At 37.8% G+C, this 16,461-nt stretch overlaps 1 protein-coding gene across 1 annotated transcript in view; it reads left to right on the top strand.

Moving 5' to 3' along the window:
• The first annotated feature begins 1,932 nt into the window (after positions 1 to 1,932).
• Positions 1,933 to 16,461, top strand: part of LOC145981811 (platelet-activating factor acetylhydrolase-like) — a 183,965-nt gene continuing 169,436 nt past the window's right edge. The window contains exon 1 of the mRNA XM_083115237.1: positions 1,933 to 1,993. The gene's annotated coding sequence lies outside the window, so the exon portion shown is untranslated. The remainder of the gene's footprint in view (positions 1,994 to 16,461) is intronic.

Genomic DNA, 16,461 nt, shown 5'->3' with positions numbered 1-16,461 from the left:
TCGGTCCAACTTGCGTATTGTTTCAGTTCAATACGAAATTTGAACGCTATTTAAAGTGATCTGGAAAAAAAAAGTTCCTGCATTGCATTTAAATTGATAAGGAAAAATGGTTCCTGGACAGTATATAAATTGATCCGGAAAAATGTTCCTGAACCATATTTAAATTGATCTGGAAAAACATTTCCTGACTGTATTGATCCGGAAAAATGGTTCCTGGACCATATTTAAATTGATCCGGAAAAAATGTTCCTGGACAGTATATAAATTGATCCGGAAAATGTTCCTGAACCATATTTAAATTGATCCGGAAAGAAGGTTCCTGGACCATATTTAAATTGATCCGGAAAAAAGGTTCCTGGACCATATTTAAATTGATCCGGAAAAAAGGTTCCTGGACCATATTTAAATTGATCCGGAAAAGCATTTCCTGACTGTATTTAAATTGATCCGGAAAAAAGGTTCCTGGACCATATTTAATTTGATCCGGAAAAAAGGTTCCTGGACCATATTTAATTTGATCCGGAAAAAAGGTTCCTGGACCATATTTAAATTGATCTGGAAAAGCATTTCCTGACTGTATTTAAATTGATCCGGAAAAAAGGTTCCTGGACCATATTTAATTTGATCCGGAAAAAAGGTTCCTGGACCATATTTAAATTGATCTGGAAAAGCATTTCCTGACTGTATTTAAATTGATCCGGAAAAAAGGTTCCTGGACCATATTTAAATTGATCCGGAAAAGCATTTCCTGACTGTATTTAAATTGATCCGGAAAAAAGGTTCCTGGACCATATTTAATTTGATCCGGAAAAAAGGTTCCTGGACCATATTTAAATTGATCTGGAAAAGCATTTCCTGACTGTATTTAAATTGATCCGGAAAAAAGGTTCCTGGACCATATTTAAATTGATCCGGAAAAGCATTTCCTGACTGTATTTAAATTGATCCGGAAAAAAGGTTCCTGGACCATATTTAATTTGATCCGGAAAAAAGGTTCCTGGACCATATTTAAATTGATCTGGAAAAGCATTTCCTGACTGTATTTAAATTGATCCGGAAAAGCATTTCCTGACTGTATTTAAATTGATCCGGAAAAAAGGTTCCTGGACCATATTTAATTTGATCCGGAAAAAAGGTTCCTGGACCATATTTAAATTGATCTGGAAAAGCATTTCCTGACTGTATTTAAATTGATCCGGAAAAAAGGTTCCTGGACCATATTTAAATTGATCCGGAAAAGCATTTCCTGACTGTATTTAAATTGATCCGGAAAAAAGGTTCCTGGACCATATTTAATTTGATCCGGAAAAAAGGTTCCTGGACCATATTTAAATTGATCTGGAAAAGCATTTCCTGACTGTATTTAAATTGATCCGGAAAAAAGGTTCCTGGACCATATTTAAATTGATCTGGAAAAGCATTTCCTGACTGTATTTAAATTGATCCGAAAAAAAGGTCCTGGACCGTATTTAAATTCAACCGGAAAAAAGGTTCCTGTACCGTATTTAAGGTCATCTTGAAAATAAGTTTCTGGACCGAATTGAAATACTTTACAATTTAAGAAAGTTCTTTACGGTCCAGAACCCATTTACGCTTGCAGATTTTCTCTCCTGGACCGGAATTGAATTTATTTAAAATTCCTGGACCTTTAACAATCCTGCTGGTAAGTATCTTAAAACGAACTGCACAGAAGCTAGCAATTTTCCTATAGTTTAATTCCACCTTAACGTCCTTTCGCTTTCTTCCGTGCCTACACACATTGCCCTTTCGCAAAAGCGTGTTTTCCTGACGCTCGGTGATACTTAGCATTGCGACTGTGGACGTTGACTCACGGTTGGGGGGCGGGAGACATTAAATGGGTTGTCCTTCGCGGCTTCTGCAGACTCTGGACCTCCGAGGAGAACAACAACGTGGTCGCTCAGTCGCTTCAAACGTCTCCGGCCGCGAGTTTCGGAAGCACGCTAGCACGTGGATACCCCGACCTGGACGAGAGGTGAGTGCAACAAAACAACCACTTTCACTGTCACCTCCGTTTGCTCTACTTAGCTTCTTGGCTTAGCGTTGCCGGCTTCTATTGACAGAATGATCACGGAGTAGTGTGTGACATGACCATTTCCTCTCACGTATGTATGTCATGGGTATGGACTGAAATTTTACAAAACCTTCCTTTAGAAAATACACAACTTGTCCAGGTTCCTGTTTCCTTTCATTTCTAAAAGGAAACTAACTATTTTATTATGTCATTCTGTCTTTAATAAACAAATGTTTACAACAGTAGCGTGCTCAGGATTTTCGAAAGGGTATAATTTTTTTGGTAGTCAATCCTAATTTGCCATCTTTTTCTGCCTTTCAAGTTTCTTTTTTTGGATTATCAGGACAAGGGGATTTATGCCCCCCTCCCTTGTGCACGCTACTGGCTTACTGGGTATTGGGAGCCGCGGTGGTCTTATCGATACGGCGTCTGACTGCCATGTGGGAGACCCAGGTTCGAATCCTGCAGGGACGACCTAAGGTAGGAATTTTTCCGACCTTGTCCCTGCATAAGGCATCTCTGGGATTCACTCATCCTCAAATAAATGGATACTTGAAAGCACCGATGCGTGGTGATGATAAAATCACCTCCAAAAATTGCCTAGATCTACAATGTAGACTCTGCCACTACATCCCCCCATAAGTGGCATGGTGCAAAGTGCAGGGGGGAAATTTTATCTTTTTACTATACTGGGTATTCGTACCAGATTGCCTATAAAAGTATATCTTGAGATAGGTATCGAGCTTCTTAATTGCGCTACGTAGAAACATCCACACATAACATTTCACGTTAACTTATTATTCTCAATCCTTTACTGAGTGATGCACGACAGATAACTCCAATTGTACTTTCTCTCACTAGCTGCATGCCTCCCACCCTTATCCAGACCAAACTAGTTGAGGCTTGAGCTCTGTACATCTGAATTAATTTGACATTACATTATTTTTATAGATAGTTATTTAAAAAATTCACTTCTACACTTAGATTTTAGACTACTATGAAACAAGTTCTCGTATGAAATGAAACATTTTATTTAAAATAACTTCAGAAGTCAACAGACCATTGTCTATTTTCTTACAGGAAAAATACGCGTATATTATTTAATTTTTTGGTAATCCTGATAAGTAATTTTTTTGCGGAAATGTAATAACATACATACAAAAGAAAGGGGAGAAATGTAGAATTTTTTATAACCTAGGGGACCAAAAAAAAACAATCTGCGTCATTTTGACCCAGATCTGTTATACGAGATAAGGATTAGTGCCGCTCCTGAAGATTACATTAATTTTTCGACCGTTTCTGACACAGATAATTCTTAGCTATTTGAACCTATGACTTTTCTAGGCACGGCTCTATTACTGACAATAATGCTTTCTTTATATACATGTGCACACTCTTTTGCTAGCGCATTTCTCATATATCATCAGCATATGTGACTTTCGTGATTGTGCGTTTGATATATGTCGTGACTTTCCAGTGTTTTACGTTAACGTGTAAAAGTGCAATGGGGGCCTATGAGGCCAAGTATATTGTAAAACATGTAATATGCCTATTTTACATTTCACTCTCTTGTGGAACATTAAAAGTATATGACATCTTCAACTGGATATTCGTGCATACTTTCAAATGAATTTTGCAATGTTTTAATTAATATTTGATTGTTCATGTTCAGCTTTCTAATTTTCCCCTTCAAAAGACAATGATAAGGCAAAAATTAGGAAACTGAACATGTATACAATACGTAAGTAATAATTCAAAATTTCTATAACTATCGGCGAAGTGTGAACAAATATCCAGTTTAATATTGTTTTAATAGCATTCCGGCTTTAATCAATAAAATGTAAAAAATTAAGAATTCAACTGTTAATCAACATGTTAAATACATATAAATTTCTGTAACATTACCGTATTTTTTGTTACAATTTTTGTAACTCAAGTCACAAAAATGGACGGAGGCCTCACAGGCCACAAGTTCGAAATTGATTGGAGAGACCTAAGTGCTTTTAAGGGTTGACGAATATTGAAAATCCAATCCATATAACAGTTACGCACGTATGTAGTAAGCGATTCCTATTAGCCAAAAGTGGCAGAATAGCGAAGTAAAATAAACTAAATCAATCAATCAATCAATAATAAGAGTTTCCGAAAAATGAAATGCTCAACTTCTTAAACTTAATAATTCAAAATGGACCATTATCGGTAAAAATTAATTATTAAAAAAAAAATTAAAAAAATTAAAATGGAAGAAAAAGTCCGATTGAAATTTTTTTAAAAATCATCAAAAATTATTTTTAAAATAAAAATCATTATTTCTGTCCACCCTCATAGCAGTTATATTCAAATATAAATTTTATTGGTAGAATGAAGACTCAGATATGATTCTTACATGAAGCTTTTCTTTGTCCCTCCATTCTCGTGAAAATCGAGACTTCTGAATCTTTCTCGTGCTATTCTACGCATTATAAATCTTAAAAGAATCATTTACATCATGTTCTTCTTTGATAATACGTTAGAGATTGTCAGGCAACTAGTATAGAAAATTTAAGTGCTTCAGGAAAGGCTAGAAGAAGAAAAAGCTTGCGGTTCACAATTCCGCACCCCACTGCTCCAGGGTTAAATTGATGAAATAACACTCGGTAAGGAGTATGGTTCAAGTCCTGATTGGAACGCCAGTTCGGTATCATTGACAAGCCTACTGGACGCAACATCTCATTTACTCCACGAGGACTTGACAAGTACTGTCAGTTCCTAAAACGAGCGCTATTGGAGGAAAAGGTTTGAGAGGAGGATTTTCTTGGCTCCACGTGGACTTGACATTTAGTTGTCAGAGGGAAACTCGTCTTTCGGAATTTTCTTTGAAGGAAAGTGACGTTCCAATCAGGACTTCAACCATACCCATAACCAAGCTAAGATCCGAAGTCGGAACCTTTGGTGAAAACGTATCAACGAACAAAGCATATTTTCACAGAGAAGACTATGCGTTTGCTTTTTCATTTATTTCACCAATGCATACGAACCCACGTGGTTGATCTAGAGAGGTATGAAATATGAAAAGTTTTGAAAACCAGGGTTTTTAATGATCCAGGCACCCATAAATTTTAATGGGTTCTATAGAGTTCCGGAACAGGACAGGAACCTTCTTTCTCGCACAATTTAAATTCGGTCCAAACTGATCCGAAAAAAGGTTCCTCAAGCGTGTTTAAATTAATCCAGAAAAAGGTTCCAGGACCGTATTTAAATTTATCCAGAAAAAGGTAGCTCTGGACTGGATTGAAATACTTTACAGATAAAAATATTCTTTACGGTCCAGAACCCATTTACGTTTGCTGATTTTTCTCCTGGACCGGAATCGAAATTATTTAACATTCCTGGACCTTTAACAACCTTGATGAAAACACAAATTAGGTGGCTACTGTAGGTTTATGTCTGCGTGAAAGTGTCTGCTTTTTGTTCTTCCGGTCCATTTAAGAGTTGATCACGGTCGTTCGGATGCCTTCGGCAGAAGGAGGCGGGAAACTTGCCGGGCAAGTTCAGAGAAGACGCTCCTCAGATTGTTGAAGAAGGCCCGTAAGCACCAAATAGTCTTCCTAATTTTTTGCTGTATGACGTCAAAGTAATAGTTTCAAATGTTGACTGTAGTTTTCCACGTTGTAAATCTTTTGAAGATATAGGACAGACCGTTGTTATTTGAAGGTTAGCTTTGTTTGTAGGACAACCACAATGAACAAATCTTAAGGAAAAAAACGTATAGAAAACATTCCGCAGTAACCCGCAATCGCTCTCACTGTAAAATAAAGTCTAAGAGTCCTGAATGTAGGTGAACCAAAGGAGGCAATAGTTAAGTTTCTAAGGCAAGAGATAAATTTCTAAAAATTAAAATAAAAATAACTCCTACAACTAACCAACAGCGTGTAACAAATGGATACTTAGTAAAATTGCTTGTAACTTTATATATATATTATAGTTACAAAACCGTTTGCATATGGGCTACTTTGGAAACAGGGGTCCCAAAGTCGCCCACTGCTTATAGTTGGCTTAGAAAATGATGCTTGTGCTCAAGAAAACATATTTATTCATGTTTCTACAATTTATTAGAGAAAATTGTTAGTCTCAAACTTTTGATTGTTGACATGCATTATACCAGTGACGTGCGGTGACGTCGACACTTGGGGTAGCAGTCATTGGCGTGCTCAAGGGGGGGGGGTGGTGTTGGTGTGGGTAACACCCCTCTTCCCTTTAGGGCCCAGTATTCCTAAAAAAAATAATGTCAATAACAGGAAAAGATTACAAAATGATGAATGAGTACTAAAAAAAAGTACACGTCAACCCCACCCACATTCGAAAATAAAAAACGATTTGATTTGACTACTAAGCCAGAGATCCTGGGTTAGAATCTCAGCTTGGCCATGGGTATTCTTTGTGTGTGTCCCTTCATCAATTTTATCGTATCATCTTCGCGATTACCCAAAAGTGGCGGAAAAACAAAGTAAAATAAACCAAATCGAGCAATTAATCAATGATTTGATTTCATTTTTGTTACTTAGCGTCGCTTTTTTGTCACATTTGGTTAATTCCGAAGATGATACGATAAAATTAATGAAGGTACAAACACAAAGAACACCCATGCCCAGGACGGGGTTCGAACCCGGAACTCCTGGTGTCGTAGCACGCTGTGATAACCACTCCCGCACAGTTGGTTGATTTGGTCTTTTAAGTCCACTTTATGCACAGAAACAAAACACACTATTTTGCAGTTTCTTCAATAATATTCATTTGGCTTTTTGAGTTCTGAGATACATTTTTCATTCCAAATTATTTCATTATTCACTGCAGAGTACAACACATAGGACAAGAATGCGCACTCATCACGGGTTCGAATCCTGGCCTGGATTGTTCATATGAGGTCCCTTCATCAATTTCATCATATCATCACTCATCCTCATTTTCGCGATAACCAAATGTGGCAGAAAAACGAAGTAAAATAAACCAATCCAACAACAATATTAACGCGCGTCCTCTTGCCCAAATAAATACATCCGTATTTATGACTGTTAGAGGCCAAGAGTAGTATATTTAAATAAAACACTACTAAAACGAGAGTCAGAGAGAGCCCGAGCACATATTTGTAATTTAATCATTACATATATCATACTTGAAAAAAAAAAAGAAAGCATAATATTATTGTCTGCACATAACACGTTCCCATTTCATAAATAATAAAACTACATCCCATATTATACATACATATTGTACAACGTGTAAAATGTTGTGTAAATAAAGAGAACTGCAGAAAATTTTACCCTGAGTTCTTTAGAGGATTTACAAAAAATCTATGAGAAACCAATCCCCTATCTGTCCTATAGGAGATAGACTGGGGGACCTGAAAGCACGGGCTTTCAACCATTGCAGCGGAGGGCGAGGTGGCAAGGGAGGTAGAGGTAGAAATCTTCCTTTTCTTTAGCGCGGCCGTTTCTACCTGGAAACTGGTCTGGCGGAAGAAGAGCGAGCTAGGGTATCCAGCCAGCTTTGCCCGCGGAGAACACCGATGGACGAGAAGCGCGTGGAAAAGAAAGTGTTGCGTATGAGCTGTGGTGGCTTTAACAAGACAATAAATATTGTGATTTGAATATAATTCGAGATGTGAGATTGATTGTCTATCTCTGCTAGACTAGCTACTCCTCAGTGCACGTCACTGCATTATACAGTAACGATGAATAGCCGACATGTGGCGGAGTGGTTAGCCTGGGCTGAGCATGGCTGTTATTTGTGAGTGTCCTTTCATCAATTTCATTACATGATCACTCATCTTCACCTTCGCGATTAGCCAAAAGTGGCAGAAAAGCGAAGTAAAATAAACGAAATCAGCCATGGCCCACCTTAGGAACTCGCTTCTGGACCACGTTTTTAAACAAAAATATTGTTAGGCCTACATCGTTGCTTTGACACAAAAATACATTTTTACAACAATGTAACTATATAATCCGAAACGTAATTAAATTATCTTTCAAAATATGTGCAATATATAAGCATTTGTTAATTTCAAGGATGTATACACAAAGATTTGTTACTAACCTGAAAATAACAATGAATATTATATATAATAATGCGCTCCCTCCCCAACACAATGACTTGCATAAAATGGCTGCTGGCAGCCCGAGCCCGTTCGTTTTCTGCATGGTGCACCTGAGAAGGACTGGGTATATCAATGTAGTATCATTTGTTAGCTGTGTTAAAAACTAATATGATTTTCTTAAATTGGGCCACCTTGCGGTCACGGGCTACCTTTGGTTCACCTACTTAATTACAACTTGATTGTTGTAGAGTGTATGAAGATGATATGCCAGCAATGCCTTCTACCACTTGCTTGCTGTCTCCAGTGGAAAAAAGTATTACTTGTCGAAACAAGTCTTTTGCTAATGCAACTGTTCGAAGCGGCGTTAGTTGTTAGTGTTGCACAAGTACTTGCATTGCACATACTGATTCTGTTCACCCAGAAAAGAAAAACGCTCTGGCGCTGTCCTCGAACTTCCAACCTGAGAGTAAGTGGTGCAAAAACCTGCTTGACATGCGATCTTGCTCCTGCGTTCTCAAACAAAATGTGCGGCAATCTTCAACACATCGTTGTCCCAAGAGTTCGTATCATCATGAAGGGAAAAATCGTACACAGTGAAAGTAGGGAAGTAATATTTAAAGTTGTTGTATTTTCCTTGACAACGAAGCAAGGGAGGGGAGTTATAAATAGCCCATCTAGTTGGCTGCACTTTTTGACACTAGGTGTAGTGCAGGTGTATCCCGGTGTTAGGCTGGTGGAAAGAAATGTCGTGCAACCAAGTAGACAAAAAGCGTTATTCAAGTTCAGAAGATTCAACAAATGCCTGTCTACTGCTTTAAATGTTCATTTCATTAGCACGCACCACGTGAAAATAACATAACATAACCCCACAGCTCTACAGCACCTTGGCGGGCCTTGGCTTACCTACCGACTGCTGGTCTCCCTCCCACACTGTTCCGCCGTCACCTGTTATAGCGTGGAGGTCTCAGACCAGTGTTGGGGTGACGGGTGATCAGCCCGACGAACCCCCAGCCGTTGTTGTAGGTCTTCTCGACCGGGTTACGCTCACTCACTCGGAGCTTCCCAATTTCCTCACGATGGTGGGTTGCCACCGGCCCTATACGTAGGCCGAATAAATTCCGACCAGAGCCGGATTCGAACCTACGCCGTCCCGCAGCGAACGCCTTAACCCGCTCGACTACGGAGGAGGACACCACGTGAAAATACACCACACATTACACCGCTCCCCAGAACGTAGTGCAAACGGTGCAGACACCAAATAGTACACTACTTGTCAACAAATCAACGAAGTAGACGAGTCGGTGTTGCACCGTGTAACCAACTAGACGCTTCAGTGCAAAGAGTCAAAAAGTGCTGCGAACTGGACGGGGCCAATGTGGAAACACTGCACACTCGAGCACAAGAGAACGGAACAACTTCTGCAAAAATTAGATCATCTTGTTTGTTAAGAGTGAAATTCAAATTTCATTCTCTTCTTTCCTATCCAAGATATAAGAAAATACAGGCTTCCATTTTTTAATGGTTACAATTACGACAGCCATCTTGAATCTTATGGGACGTTCAAAATATCATGTTATCTGTAAATCATGCTCCGAGCATATACTGTCAAATTGAGCAGAATATTATTTCCAAACTTATTTTATTTATTTATTGGCATTTCCAGTACACCGGAATTAATTTTAAACTGGAAAGGACAGTAGATTTAATATAAAATATAATAATAAAATAAAAGTTGCTTGAGGTTTTAAATGGCAATCATGAAGGAATTAGAAAGTTTATCTGTAAATTGAGATATGTGTTGCTGTATTTCCAAGTGTTACAAAGGTTAGGTTCCTAATTCAGGTATTTACATTAGTTTATAATAGTAATTATGTGTAATAAGGACATGTTAAAGTTCCTACTAATTTTTTTTTTACAAACAGATCATAATAACATATAAATGTTATCCGTGTCCACTTAGTTTGCAACTTGGCCACGATCTTCAACTTCTTGTTACGACTGTGTATTCTCTGCAGGTCCGAATATAGTTGCCATATTTGCTCGTCACGCTAAGACTGGGGAGCGATAGAGAAATATTCCTCACGTCAATAAGCCTAAGTCTTTTAAAATATATATTTCTTCGAGGGCTATGTTTTCATATTGTTTACGTTATAATATTACGTCATCATATTATTTCTTTAAAGAAATCATTAATATATACCACTTTAAGTTTTTACTTTTTATGAACACAACTGTAATTATCCAGAAGTACTGTATATGTTAATGTACTGTATATGTGTGTGTGTGTTTTTGGAAAAATCCTGCATCAATTAAAGTTCACACATTGGTTGTCATATATGAAACAATTTATAGCTCGGCGGCTGAGCGCGCTAATTGGTCGAAATACGACCTCGCCACCGAAGTTGCAGGCTCAGTTTCCTAGATCTTATCATCACTCATACTCATCGTTTCGATTAGCCAAAACGAACAGAAAATAATATTCTTAAAAAAGCAATATTACGCAGCAGATACAAAGGCAGAGTAAAGTCTCGGTGTTTAATTCCTCTCCCTTAAGTCATGTATGCATGACGCAAGGAAATTTAAAATACAAAGTAATGAATTCTTTCTAGTACGACATAACATTCACACACAAAAAAATATACAAAGCAGTTTAGTACATGTACTGAGCTTGAAATAAATATTTCCATTTAAAATTAAATTTGTTTGCATGTTTTCCCGTCCTTATTGGTTTTACACTGGTGTTTATGAACCACCCTGTATATATACGTATAAACACACAGCACATGCGATCACACACACATACCACATACCTTTATAGCAACGAAGTTAATACCCAATTTTTGTAATGGAAACGGAAGAGGTGAAGAGATGAAATTTAATACAAGAAAAACACTCGTAAGATTGGGCTGCAAATGCTTTAAACATGGTTAATTTTTTTTTGTAAGATGGGACGAAACTTTTCACCCCTATATTTTTGGAATTATGAACAAAAAAATGTGTATTTTTTTATATAGAGCCTATTCAACAGCCAAAATGGTGTCTAAATAGGAAATTAATTCAGGATACAAGCGTCTTCAGCTGTCGGCAGCCAAATTTAATTTAAAGTTTCTCTAACGTCAGGGTAACAACGTTGAAATAACAATGGTTGATTTTAATTAGGTTAGATAAAAAGAAGGAACAAGTTAACAAGTACCCACATTGTTGAATTATAAGTGTAATGTGTCATAACTGAGTATTGAGTAGTAAATTTGAATTTGAATTTAAAATTTTGGGTGCGTCAGCACTTAGGCTATTTTCAACCCGTCATATTATACTGGGTCCAGCCCCTTACCATAACTAAAATAGCATAATTGCAGTGTCGTGTTACTAAAATATTAAAATATTTTGACTTTCGTTAAAAGCTGAGGCTGTAAAGAGGCACTCAGCACACACAAGGACAAACAACTGGACAACACACACAAAATTATACTGCCCATAGTGCCAGTCGCCAGAGCCTAGTTCGTCTGCAAAATGCAGTCCAGGGTGTACTACGTGGAAGTGTATTGCGTAGTAAAGTTTTGATTTCCGTCATGCTACAGTATATGTGCTTCCGTGGTATCGAAGTGGTAACGATGTCGCCTTGGAATCAAGGTTTCGAATTTGATTGTCAGTGGAGGCGCATTAAAAAGTGATTAGGTACCGATTTATACTTTAAGTCCATTCACTATTAACCTATCTTAGCATATAGTGGACTTGCGATAAATTTTAGAGGATGTACTTCTAATCAGGTCTAGAAATGGAAATTTTCACGAAACTGAACGTTTTACCTTCGCTTTGCCTTCGTCTCTGACTAATACATCAACAAGAATCATGACTAGTGAAATGACGCACTATATTACAATTAATAATAGTAAATATTAAAAAAATCCATAAACATGCATTAATATAAAACACATTGGACACGAGTCTTCTGCAATTCTCTCTCCGTTTCATTAAACAGACGGAAATCATGAATGGTAGTCTGCCCGCCAAAAAGGAATATTTTAAATTCAATGCGCGTATCCTCAATACTTTGTCTTAATAGTCAATATGTGCATTGTTATTCTACGTATGATCAAAGACTTGATTTTTCTTCAGAAGGTCAACAATATAATCAGCGTAAGAAAAAAATAGTGACCGTAAAAAGAGAAGCAGAATTTGTGTAAAGTACTTGTTCAATGAGATATCTTTGTCAGGGTAGTCGAATTCACAAGATATGACAAATAATAACAACAATTAACAAATAAAAAGTAAAAATAGAACCACAAGACACAAAAAAGATAACAGACGCCATTACACTCTTCTAATTCCCCTCGCAGCAGCAACGCATCTCCACGTACAGGGTTTCCGGTGCGCTCCGGTCCATTTCGAGCCCTGCTTCTAATGTATATGTCGTACTATAGATACCTGCAAAGCGAAATAATGCAGCAAAAACTTTGGGAAGGTCAGCCAGGTCTTCAGAACATACATTAACAACTCTTCATCACGGAATATAGCAATAAAAATAAGGAGGAAGGGAAACATAGCATGAGATTAGTGAATGTTAACGCATAATAATTATTGAAATTGTAAGTTTTGCAATTAATGGCAATGTACAGGGGTGCCACAGGATTATGGCGGAAGGTGCGCCATCGAGATTTTTTGGGGGATTTTTTCCTTAAAATAATATAAAATTTATATCTTTTTCCAAAATATATGTAAAAATTTTACACCTTAAATGCACCATATTTAATCCATTAGACGAAGAAAAGGAAGTGTTTAAGGGTATTGTCGAAGAGGGGGAGGGGGGGGGGGTGGGTGGAGAAATATCCAACTCTGCCTTAATTGACACGTGGGTTCTGGGTGGGATTCTGAATTACACTTTGGGGGGACAGTATCCAACTCTAGGTCTTAGATTATGGCGAGTACTTTAGTTAGAGGGGGATTGAGCATTAAATTGAGGCAGATATCCAATTCTTGTGTATTACTATTTTCTTAGACTGTTGCAGAAATTCTGGTGTGGAGACTGAGAGCTAATTTTTTGGAGGAGGCAATATCCAGTCTTCAATATCAACAGTAAGTCTAAAATTGACATGGAAATTTTGGTGGTAGGATTGAGTATGACATTTAAAGGGGAATAGGAAGCTCTTGATAAAGTGTTAAATCATTAGATTGTCAAGGGATTTCCGTAGTGGAGGGAGAGTTCGAACATTAAATTTTGGAGACTGTATTTAGCGATATGGTATCCACAACGTTTTCGACCCCGAACGTGCTAAAAGAGAAGCTGGAAGAGACTAAATATCTCGGCATCTTAAGAAAGTATTGACACCCCCATTAAATTAATATTCTTGAAAGCCTGCAAAGAAATGGATGTAAACATTTTCTTGCACGATTCGCTCGCAATCATGTGTTGCGAGAATGCGTGTTTGATGCTTGACTGATGTGAATGTGAAGTTTTATACTATAGCTGCATTACAAGATAAACAATATTCTCGATTATGGTGAACGGTTTTAGGGGCGGTCTTGAGTGATGGGCATCTCTATTCAGGGAGGAGGGGCACAGATCAAGTATAGTGTTCTGTAAAGCTAAGAAAAAGTTACTTTCGGTAGACACGCTGTCGTAATTAAATACTTTGTGGGGATATGATTTGACGGCGCGAATGATATGATTTGGGGGGGACGCATGACATGATTTTGGGAGGATGCGCCATTGGCCTTGAGGGGATGGGCACCCCTGGCAATGTACAAGGTTAAAATAGCAATATATTACGTCCTAAGTAGATCGAGAACCAAGGACATATTATCGACGTTATCATTGCACATTATCATTTTTAGTTATGTAAGTGCAATTACAAGCTTCCATGGAGGAGTGGTTCATGTGACCCACCACTGAATCAGGGTTTCTGGGGCCTGATGGCATTGATTTTTTCATCCATCGCCCCCAAGCCAGATGACATTTGTCTCAAAAGAAAGAAAAGGGCCTTAGCATTGGAAGAAAAATAACTGGATAAACGGGATGCATTCGGAATACATTGTTATGAAAGGCGCCAGCGGGATTTTTTCTCGGGGGGGGGGGGGGGGAAGATTCATGGAATAGTTTAATATTTTTATTATTGCTATTATTTTTGTTATTGTTATAATAATAATAATTACTACTACTAGTAAATCATAAAATTCAAATCGAATTGAAAATACTTTGGCGTTGTACACAATATCAGACACGAGTCAACTGTTTAAAGAGAAACTAGATTCGCGTTGCTGAATTTTAATAAACACCTATCACATTGTTGACGAAGAGTTCTTTGTCTTCTTGTACCTTTTCACGATACACAGATATCAGAGTCAGGGACCACTTAATCCAATGTCGTTCTTGGAAATTCCGAATCCATGTTTTTTTTTACCGAAGGGTATTGTAAAATATTATTAATAATAATACAGTCTCTACCAAAAGTTTAAGACCACCAACTTTTTTTCATATAAATGAATCCTGACCGAACGTTTTTGGTACAAATATGGACTGAAATTGTATGGAAGTAATATAGTGTGCGAGGCATATATTACCGAAAAAATATTGGTATACCTACGTCTTGTAGTTCTTGAGATATGAAAGTGGAAAATCAAATTTCTTTAATGAAAAATCCAGCATTTTGATGTACAGATGAATGTGTATACACGTAACCGACGTCGTTATGATAGTACTGAATTTTTTTCAGTATTGTGGAATGTGGAACATGAAAAAGGTTTTGGCGCAAAAAAAAATCCAAAAATATTTTCTCCTGTTTTATATTTTTGTTCTAAAATTCGCAAAGTTAAAAAAGTACAGCGAAAACTGAGAGGTCTTCAGATAACAATATCTTCCTCAGCGACTGCGTTGGAGTGAACATATTTTATCAGTCATTAGTTGAAATGTGTGTCAATAGATGGCGCAGAAAGACATATCTCGAGTAGCAGCATTTTGCAAGTTCAAACCTGTTTTCGTTACGCTTGATTATAAACAGGCTGTTTGAATCGCAAGCTACGTGATAATGGGGAAAAATCTGTGCCCGTGGTCGTGAAATGGCAAATAATAATAATTGGTATGCACAGATGCAATAGGTCTCGTAGAGAAATTGCAGTCGTATTGAATGTGAGTAAAACCTGTGTGGCGAAAACAATAAACAAATTCAAGCAGAAAAGTACAATGGTTGACAAAACACACTGCGGCCGCCCCAGGGTAACGTCTGTACGCGAGGACCGGATTATCGCGAGAGTGGTAAAGGATAACCGTAAAGCCAGCGATAATGATGGATTTTTAGATTTATTCCTGGCTCCATGGATTCACGAGAATACATCGAAACAATAAAAGATAACATGCTTCCGTCCGCCCAGAAGCTACACAACGGGCACTTCGTCTTCCAGCAGGACAACACGATTTGCCACACGTCAGCAGCAACATTGGCTTGGATTCAAGCAAGGGATATCCCATTGTTGGCTTGGCCAGCACGAAGTCCGGACCTGAATCCTATAGAAAACCTATGGAATACCATTGGACTTCGTTAGGCCAGACGCCAGCCAAGGATTGTTCAGGAACTTCGTGAACAGATCTCCGAAATATGAAATGAGATTACACCCCAGGAATGCCAGAAATTGGTGCATTAATATGCCCTTACACTTCCTTGATCTTGATTTACCTTTCAATAACATTACATAATAATTTCAATTTTGTATTTAAGTGTTTATTTCATGAAAAGCACTCGCATATGTACTTTTTCTGCTTGTCTGAAGAACACATGACAAGGTGTTCTTAAACTTTTGGTAGGGACTGTAGTTGCTGTAACTTAAGACCTGCAAGTTACAGAAACAATATTTTTCATTATAAAATATCGTTACAATTTCACGATTCAAATTACATCAAGCCGGCCCCCGTGATGGAGTAGTTAGCACATCGCGTCACGACGCCAGGGGTCCCGGGTTCGAATCCTGGACTGGGCATGGATGTTTGTGAGTGTCCATTCATCAATTTCATCATATCATTACTCATTCCCATCTTCGCAAATTAGCCAAAAGTGGCACAAAAAGCGAAGTAAAATAAAGCAAAATCAAATGAAATTTAAAAAAAATTAAATTACATTACCCTTTTCCAGAAATCTCAGGGGGGTCAACCCCCCCCCCCGGCCTCACCCTTCGGGCGCCGTTGATTGTTATGATTTGATAGACATTCCTTTAAAATACATAACTGACAACAGTGAATTGGTTTGTTACATTTTCCTCAATTTGGACTTGTGTTTGATAGAAGAATGGAAACAGGGAGTACTGACAAAAGTTGCTTGTGCGTTTTCTATTTCTAAAGTGGCTTTTGGTGTGAACTGCGGCAGAAGTT

This window comes from Lepisma saccharinum, chromosome 30 (assembly GCF_977018435.1).
Source record: "Lepisma saccharinum chromosome 30, izLepSacc3.1, whole genome shotgun sequence".
Lineage (NCBI taxonomy): Eukaryota > Metazoa > Arthropoda > Insecta > Zygentoma > Lepismatidae > Lepisma > Lepisma saccharinum.
Note: the sequence above shows the minus strand (reverse complement) of the source record. Positions and strands in the feature narration are given on the sequence as shown.